The sequence below is a fragment of the Anolis carolinensis genome, unplaced genomic scaffold (assembly GCF_035594765.1).
Source record: "Anolis carolinensis isolate JA03-04 unplaced genomic scaffold, rAnoCar3.1.pri scaffold_14, whole genome shotgun sequence".
Classification (NCBI taxonomy): domain Eukaryota; kingdom Metazoa; phylum Chordata; class Lepidosauria; order Squamata; family Dactyloidae; genus Anolis; species Anolis carolinensis.
The window spans coordinates 14,256,789-14,266,873 of record NW_026943825.1 but is presented as its reverse complement, the minus strand read 5'-3'; the positions used below and the strand labels follow the sequence as shown (position 1 = coordinate 14,266,873).

Below are 10,085 nucleotides of genomic sequence, written 5' to 3'. Positions count from 1 at the left end.
CCCCAGATTATTTTAGTAATTTGTTCCAGAGTTAATAACAGACTCCTTTTTCCAAGCGGCAATCATAATTTCGTGTTGAGTCAATCGCCTGAAATTAGTCCTGCAAATAGCTGCAATCAATCAGAATCGAGTTAAAATGGAGGGCGTGCTTCATCCCAATGCAAAACTCCCACCCCCTTTTAGGAGGCACTTGGGTTCCAACTATGGTAGAGAAAATACAATGGACATTAAAACAAATTCAAATACCTACAAACTACACAGAAGGCCATTTTACTTGTTTATTCAGGAAGATGTCTTGAAGGTTCTCTTGTTGCTGTTTTATGTCTTCTATGGCCATTGATGGTGGCGTCTGCTATCAAATTTGATTTCCAAAGTGATGACATGTATGTATTTTTAAAGACAGTATTTATACCTTGCTTTTCAGCTACAAAGTTTTCTATACCTTGTCTTAGAGAAACTAGATTGTCTCTGAGCCCAATGCAAAGTACTAACCATCATTTATAAAAACCCTGCTCAGCTTGAGTCCAGACTGTCTAAATGACCATCTCCATATATTTGAATAACTTCAGAGAAGAGTTTTTACTTAATCCCAATACCATCATCGCAAGATTGGGAGAGAAGAGAAGATGGGACCTTCCTCGTGGCTGGTCCCAAAATATGCACCTCCCTAGTTCCGGAACATAGGTTGGTATCTTCTTCCTTCTCTTTCCATTGACAGGTGAAGATCTTTCTGTTTTCTTGAACCTTTCGACTACTAAGTTTAAATAAGGGTATTTTTTTATCTCTTTCAAGCTGTGTGAAATCCGTATTTTTAATAAGATTGTGTAACTGGTGTTGCAATTTTTTAAATAATTCTTTTTATCCGTTGCAACTGAACTTTTGGAAACTCATTGTGTTTGGCATCCCAACTGAAGTGGACCTCTCCTATCAGTTGTTGAATGGTAAGTCAACACATAGATAAATAAATCCTGAGTCTCCTCGGATCTCATATTAGGAGAAAGGATGAGTGTGAATCCATGTAATAAATAAAGACCAACACCACCAACCAAATTGGGAAAGTTTCTACTAATAGGATATGATGTCATCTCCCTTAACCAATTGTCTGCTTTGTAGCTTGAAGTCAGCATCCATATTGTTTTTGTCACCACCAAAGATATAGAATCATAGAATCATAGAATAGTAGAGTTGGAAGAGACCTCATGGGCCATCCAGTCCAACCCCCTGCCAAGAAGCAGGAAATTGCGTTCAAAGCACCCCCGACAGATGGCCATCCAGCCTCTGCTTAAAAGCCTCCAAAGAAGGAGCCTCCACCACAGTCCAGGGCAGAGAGTTCCACTGTCGAACAGCCCTCACAGTGAGGTTCTTCCTGATGTTCAGGTGGAATCTCCTTTCCTGTAGTTTGAAGCCATTGTTCCGTGTCCTAGTCTGCAGGGCAGCAGAAAACAAGCTCCCTCCCTCCTCCCTATGACTTCCCCTCACATATTTGTACATGGCTATCATGTCTCCTCTCAGCCTTCTCTGCTGCAGGCTAAACATGCCCAGTTCTTTAAGCCGCTCCTCATAGGGCTTGTTCTCCAGACCCTTGATCATTTTAGTCGCCCTCCTCTGGACACATTCCAGCATGACGGAACCCTGCGGCACTCCACTCGTGACTTCTTTCCAAGATGAAGACGACGCATTGGTGAGAATCACTCTTTGGGTTCGTTTGCTTAGCCAATTTCAGATCCACCTAACCGTAGTTTTGTCTAGCCCACATTTTACTAGTTTGTTTGCCAGATGGTTGTGAGGGACTTTATCGAAAGCCTTACTGAAATCCAGGTACTGAAATCCACGGCATTCCCTGTATCGACCCAACTCGTAACTCTATTGAAAAAAGAGATCAGATTAGTCTGTTTTTGGAAAATCCATGTTGACTATTAGCAATGACTGCATCTGTTTCTAAGAGTTCGCAGACCACTTCCTTAATGACCTTTTACAGAATCTTGCCTGGTATCGACATGAGGCTGACCGGACGGTAATTGTTTGCGTCATTCTTTTTTCCCTTCTTGAAGATAGGGACCACATTTGCCCTCTTCCAATCTTCTGGGACTTCTCCCGTTCTCCAAGAACTCTCGAAGATGATTGCCAGTGGTTCTGAAATAACTTCCGCTAGTTCCTTCAGTACTCTTGGATGTAGCTGATCTGGCCCTGGCGACTTGAATTCGTTTAGACGGGCCAGGTGTTCCTGGACAACTTGTTTCCCTATTTGGGGTTGGATTTCCCCTAATCCTTCGTCCATTTCATGTTGCTGAGGTTGAAGATGGCTTTCTTTTTGTGAGAAGACCGAGGCAAAGAAGGCATTAAGCAGTTCTGCCTTTTCCCTGTCCCCTGTCGCCATCACACCATATATAGTGTAAGTAAGGCAAACTTGTGCAAATAGTTGGGTTGAGAACTGACTCTAGGACAACTTTGATTCAGCATTCTCAGATCAATGAGAATTAGCTTGGATTTGCTTTTCCCTGCATTGGTGTCTTAGAAATTCAAAGGCCTCCTTGGTGATTTATGTAGATCAGGGATGTCAAACCCAATCTCATTGATGGCCACATCAGCCTTATGGTTGCCTTCAAAGGGCTGTTAAATCCATGAATGGACAATCCATGGATAGAGGACCAACTGTAATTTTTAACATAGTGGTTGCATTCTTTAGTTTTACCTAGTTTGGGTTCCCAGATGTTATTGGACAACAACTCCCATCACTTTTGCTTATCTGCCATGCAGACTGGGAATAATAGGAATGGCAACCCAGCAGCCCTTGTGGCTCTGAGGTTCAGGAAAGGTTAAAGGACATTTTAATGCCTGACATCTTATCCACAAGCCTTTTATCTAAATTCAGACCTCACTATCCTGACAAAACAGAACAAACATCAGCCTTCCAGATGTTACAACTTCTACCAGCTCTAGTCATGATGTGTAATGATGAGGAATACAAGAATTGTAGTCCAGCATCTGAAGGATCACATAAAATAATATGGAGGGCCTTAACATGGACCCATGTGATGTAGATTGATATTCCTGCCCAATATCAACCACAAAAGTTCCTCCTAATGTTTTGGTAGAATCTCCAGTCTTGTAATTTGAATCCATTGGTTCATCTTCTACTCCATCTTATACATTACATCTCTTCAGATATTTAAAGATGGCTCCCATGTCATCTCTTCTCCAAGTTGTACATATCCAGCTCTCAAAGCTGTTCCTCATAAGCTTGGTTTCCCGATCTTTCCAGCAATCATTCTTGGTGAAGGCTTTCTTTTGTAGATATATTTCAGTGGATCTTCCAGATCTGCACTTTAAACCAATTGTCAACTGTCAAATCCTATACATAAAATGGTGGTGATGTAAACCAAAAATCCACATATACATCATTACCATTTAATAAAAGGCATACAATCATCCACTTATTTCAACAACTGTATTCACTTTTACTTTGTTGTGCCGTTAATAATCATACCACCCAAATCATAATCCATGGCCATCAAGATATACTAGTCTGTCATTATCTAATATAATAATAATAATAATAATAATAATAATAATAATAATAATAATAATAATACATTTATTCTTATATCCCGCCCCATCTCCCCGAGGGGACTCGGGGCGGCTCACAACAATAATAAAAACAGTGACAAATTACACATTGTAAAATCAAACATGAAAAGCAGTCATACAATCAATACATACATCACATGTTAAAAACAAGGAGATAAAACAGTTCTAGGTCATCTGGTCTTCCAGTCAAAGTAATGCATAAGATCCAAGGGATTATCAGTCTTGCATCATCCTCTTATTTTGACATCCATAGTCGTCTCGAAACTGAATCCTGTGGATCCATAGGACCTACTGTACTTATTTTGGAAAGTGAACACCTAACACTAATTTTTGCAATGAAGTTCACCTCTGAATTAGTAATTATAGATGTTAGGAAACCTTTCACGACTGTCTCTCTCTACTTCTTGTCCTTAGTGTTCAAGTTCTCATTTTACAGGCATGTATGTTTGCATCATGGCTCCGATCCAAAGGCCAACTCAGAGAACATCTAAAGGCTTGCTTGTACCTACACTGGCATTTCTTTCTCCATTAACTTAATAAAGAAAAAGAGAAGAGTAGTCACTGATGTCATATCCCAAACTCCGCTGTGTTTCCCAACTACATTCAGAAGAATCCAGACTTTGTTGAGCTACTTTTTCTAGAAGAACTGCCATTATAGTTTTAAAGAATGGTTTTGTTGCCACCACCATTACAATTATCAAGTAATTCTTTACTTTCAGATATTTCAAAGCTACTCTGAGATTATTCAGATGCATGTTAGATCTATCTATATATATAAAAGAGTGATGGCATCAGGGCAGCGGACAAAACAACAAAACTACAGGCCCCCCAACCTCGAAATTTGACAACACAACCCATCATTCACGGCTCTAGGTTGATACAACAAAAAGAAAAGAAAAATAAAGTCCTAATTACAGGGAGAGGAATAATAGTTTTTATCCAATTGCTGCCAGTTAGAAGGCTAAGCTCCGCCCACTTGGTCTCCTAGCAAACCTATTCAGCCCAGGGGACAGGAAGACTTAGGCCTCACTTAGGCCTCTTCCACAGATTATCAGATTTTAACTAGATTATATGGCAGTGTAGACTCAAGGCCCTTCCACACAGCTATATAACCCATTTAGAATCTTATATTATCTGCTTTGAACTGGATTATCTTGACTCCGCACTGCCATATAATCCACTTCAGTGTGCATACTAAACATAAAGACAGCCATACAACAGACATTCAATACCACCACTACCTCAACAATTTCTCACCAACACCACCAGACAACGCTACAGCAACGCGTGGCCGGGCACAGCTAGCATATATATAAAAGGGTAATGAAATTTCGGCCTAGGACAAAACAACAAAACTACACATCGGCCTAGGACAAAACAACAAAACTACACTAAACTTGGCAGCACAACCCTGCATCCATGCCTCCACGTTCATACAACAAAAAGCTCCAGCTACTCCAGAAAACGGCCAGGCTTTGAGGCTGCAAGGCTATTCACTGCTATTCCACCCAGCCAACAAAGGATTTCCATAAGCCACAGCAACGCGTGGCCAGGCAAAGTTAGTCACATATATTTATCAGTTGTTAGCTATATCAATAAGAAAGAGGAGAAAAACAAAGAGGGAGAAGGAGATAAGGAAAAAGAAGAGGAAAATGGAAAAGAAGAAGAGAGGAGAAGGAGGGGAGAAAGGAGAAAAATGAAAAAGGAGGAGGAATAATAGAAATGATAATGATGTCATAAAAATGGGAATGGCTTGAAACCTCCTTTTGTTGGGATTCAACATGGAGGACCTTCCCAACCTCAATCAAAGGCTTGAATAGGGAAGTTTGGCTCATATGGAGAAATTTTGGTTTAGGAAGCTTCACAAAGATTTCTCCAACTCCACAAAACTTTTTTGACCCATATAATGCCCAAACAATGAGACTTTCATCCATGTTGTAGTAACCACAATGTATGAAGGACATCTCTGAGCAGAATGGATGTCTTTCCCTTGTCACTCAATACAGTGAGTTATAGTTTGCTGAAACAACAGCTCACTTTGCTTGAGATCTTGTAAAACTACAACTCCATTGTACCATTGAGCCATCACAATTAGTCATATTAACTGCATTAATTCTACAATGTAGATGCACCCAATGGAAAATGCCTAGCAGATGTTGTGAACACTACACACAATTCTGATTTTTTTTAAAAAAAAAATAGTGGTACACAAAACTTGCTCAGAAAACCATACATTTCCCTTGTTTCCTTGTTTTCTTGTTCTGGGAAAGTCTCCTTTTGAGTCTCTTCCTGCATGCAGAATGAAACATTGCATGAAGATGACCTGCAAATGCTATGAAGCAGGGACGATCAAAAGCTAATAAGCACCAACAAGTCCTGGGATGAAAAAATAGAAAACTATTAAACTTTTTTAGGTGTGATGCCTACAAAACAATACCTTTGTGCCTATAATTATGTCGAAAGTGGTTCAGGGAGGGCTTTGGCACCTGGACAGCTGTCTGTAGAAAGAGTATAAAAGTGTTTGGAATAAGCCAAGACATTCACTCATTCTTTCCTTGGCTCCAATCGGTTGTCCTCTGTTCTCTGAAACACTTGGGTAAGTAGCGGAGTTTCTCTTGCTTTCTAAATCAGTCCTATATATTTGATCCATTGATATTTTTTCCATTTAATATTCTACCAATCACTGTATTTTACGTGATATCCTTGAGGTCTTCCTGTGAGCAAAATATTCTCTATGACTCTGGTGGTACAAATACCAAAGAAAATAGGGTGCATCTCCACTCTAGTTATAACCTTATATTTCATGTTGTGAGTATATTGCTCATTTAATACAAACGTTTATACCTACACATCATTTATCTCTTATCACATTTCTTCATCCTCTTCCCTTCTATATTGTCTACTCACATATCTAATATATCATCATTCTATTCATTCTTTTTTTCCCATGGAGAAGGGGGCGGAGCCAACTGCGTTTAGCTGAAGAGAGAGCAGAATTTGGAGGGAAACTCAGTCTGTGGTCAGAGAACCACAGGGAAGGTTGATTTTAGAGTCTGTGTCTCATAAGCACAGAGAAGACTGATTCTCAGTTGAGGGGATCAGGGAGACTCAAGAGTTTATTTGAGTCATTTTAAAAATAAGTTTGGTGACTTATTTTAAGGTAACCTGTTTCCAGATAAGGAACAGATAGGCTGTGATTGTAATTCACAGGGTGACTGCAGGTTAAAGCAGAAGAGAGAAAGAAGTGGTATTTTAAAGTTTGAAACACCTCAATATAGCATTGCAACTGTTAATCTAAATGCCTCAAACTAGAAGAAAGATTATTGTAACCATTAAGCTTGTGCCTGAATAAACGTGTTATTATTCTTTCAAACATCTCAGTCTCTGTCATATATACACATTAAGAATAAACAAGGAGAAAGAAGAAAAAGAAAGATTTAAAAGTCTCCTCTCTAAGTAGCTAGTGGCTACATATTCCTGTAGTGGTGGCAAGAATTGATGATCCCATTAACATTTGGTGGCAGCATTATAAACATCTTTACCTCTGGTGGCAGCGTAAATAAACATCTTTAATAACTGGTGGCAGCGGATATAACAGTAATAATATAATATACAGTAGAGTCTCACTTATCCAACACTCGTTTATCCAACGCATTTTTGTAGTCAATGTATCATGATATTTTGGTGCTAAATTCATAAATACAGTAATTACTACATAGCGTTACTGCGTATTGAACTACTTTTTTTGCCAAATTTGTTGTCTAACATGATGTTTTGTTGCTTCATTTGTAAAATCATAACCTAATTTGATGTTTAATAGGCTTTTCCTTAATGCCTCCTTATTATCCAACATATTCGCTTATCCAACGTTCTGCCAGCCCGTTTATGTTGGATAAGTGAGACTCTACTGTATAATTAAAAACAACCTCCATCTCCACATCTCCGCAAATTGGTGTCAGAGGTGGGATTAAAAAGTGCCCCCCCCCCTCCCGTCTGAAAGAACCTCAGTCGTTCTTAGATGGGATTCAAACTTTTGATCATTTTGATTGTTCTTCTCTGGGCGTGCCATGTATTGTGGTGCCCAGAACTGGACAGTGTGCTATTCCAGTTGAGGTCTGCCCAAAGCAGAATAGAGTGGACCTATTCCCTTCCTTAGACCAGTGGTTCTCAATCTGTGGGTCCCGAGATGTTGTGGCCTTCAACTCCCAGAAATCCTAACAGCTGGTAAACTGACTGGGATTTCTGGGAGTTGTAGGCCAAAACACCTGGAGATCCACAAGTTGAGAACCTCTGCTCTAAAACTAGATTGCTATTGATGCAGCCTTTGTTTTTTCATGACCATGTCACACTTTTGACTCATGTGATCTACGAAGACTTTCCCATGGACTGTGACACTTATTCTATATCTGTACATTTAATTTTTGTTACCTATGTGTAGTACCTTCCATTTCTCCCTGTTGAAGTTATTTTTTTAACATTTTTCCCCCATACATTTTTTAAAAGGAGAATAGAACGAAAAGGAAGAAAATAAAAACTAAAAAAAAAAGATAAAAAATACAAAAAAATACAAAAAGAAAAGAAAAAGAGTTTAATAAAAAAGGCAGGTCTTCCCAGTCTCTTCCGGTGAGGATATTTTTCATCTGTTATTTCTTCTTTCTCAGTCTTCATTCATTTCTTCTTACTTTTTGATGTATATATGTGTGTGTGTATATATATATATATCCTTTTTGTCTATCAGGTAGGTCTGTCTAGTGTCTTATTTAGTAAGGTGTCTTTTTTCCTGTTTTTATTTTATTTTTCTCCTTCTTATTTATATAATTCTCTACTTGTTGCCAATTTGTCTCTTCTCTTGGTTTTCCCTGTTGACGAGCCATTAAAAAGGTTAGTCTGTCCATATTCTTTATTTCTGAAATTTTGATTAGCCAATCTGTTTTGCTTGGTATTTCTTTTTGTCTCCAGAATCTTCCATATGTGATTCTGGCCACTGTTGTTAAGTATGATAGTTTTATCCCAGCTCTCAAAAATACTTAGAAAGACAAAATATCCCGAAATTAACAGAGACACAGAAAGAAATATTAAACAAGGACATCACAGAAAAATAGACACTGCTATAAAAAAATTGAACAACAATAAGTCCCCAGGTCCAGATGGCTTAACAGCAATCTATATATATAAAAGAGTGATGGCATCAGGGCAGCGGACAAAACAACAAAACTACAGGCCCCCCAACCTCAAAATTTGACAACACAACCCATCATCCACGGCTCTAGGTTGATACAACAAAAAAGAAAATAAAAATAAAATCCTAATTACAGGGAGAGGAATAATAGTTTTTATCCAGTTGCTGCCAGTTAGAAGGCTAAGCTCCGCCCACTTGGTCTCCTAGCAACCTCCTCAGCCCAGGGGACAGGCACAGTTAGGCCTCACTTAGGCCTCTTCCACAGATTATCAGTTTTTAACTGGATTATATGGCAGTGTAGACTCAAGGCCCTTCCACACAGCTATATAACCCATTTAGAATCTTATATTATCTGCTTTGAACTAGATTATCTTGACTCCACACTGCCATATAATCCACTTCAGTGTGCATACTAAACATAAAGACAGCCATACAACAGACATTCAATACCACCACTACCTCAACAATTTCTCACCAACACCACCAGACAATGCCACAGCAACGCGTGGCCAGGCACAGCTAGTCTACTATAAAAAATTAAAAATCATTTCGGATTCTGATCTTTTTGTCATTTGCAGATTTGATCAGCGTGCCTTCTTTTCCATCTTCCAAATCACTGATTAAAAATGTTTGCTAGCACTGGGCAGAACCTTTTGGCACCCCACTCTCTTCCTCTGCTGTTTTTGTCCCCCAATATTCATTCATTGTAGATATGCCCAACATCTCCGTCTTCTCTTCCAGACCCCTCCTTGAACTTCCTACAATGACCAGCTTTGGTGGAAACAACTCATCCTTCCCCGGCAGCAACCCCTGGGGACGGATGCCTTCGAACTCATTCGGCTCCACACCAGGCAACTTCGGCACTAACGGCGGTTGGCGAAGCTTCGGTGGTGGCGTGAACCAAGGAGGCTTCTCTGGCAACGGTGGCGGCTTCGGCATGCCTTGCAACCAAGGCGGCTTTGGAAATTTCGGTTACGGTGGTTCGGGAGGTCCATGTTCGTTCGGGGGATTCGGTGGCCAGGGAAACGGTGGCATGTGGGGCAAGCCTAAGCCCTGCTCTCCTTCTCAGTGGGGTGGAGGTTGGGGAAACTGAACCCCCAAAGCTTTCGGTGGGTGAACTGGAAGCACTCGACAAACACCAATCCATCTATCATTTTGTAACAACCAATTGGGGGTTTCCAAATCTATATCGGGGGTATTTCTAGTTATTATGTCTTTTTACCTAAAGAGAGTTAAGAGAAGGATGCTAGCTCTCTTTTGACCTTGTGTACTGACTCTCCAAAAGTCAGCAAAACAATAAAGATTTACATGAAACATA

General features: G+C 39.8%; 1 long non-coding RNA gene across 1 annotated transcript; it reads left to right on the top strand.

Moving 5' to 3' along the window:
* The first annotated feature begins 6,001 nt into the window (after positions 1-6,001).
* On the top strand, positions 6,002-10,085 carry LOC134294331 (uncharacterized). Its single transcript, XR_010001266.1, has 2 exons — positions 6,002-6,184; positions 9,509-10,085. It is a non-coding gene; the product is annotated as an uncharacterized LOC134294331 (long non-coding RNA).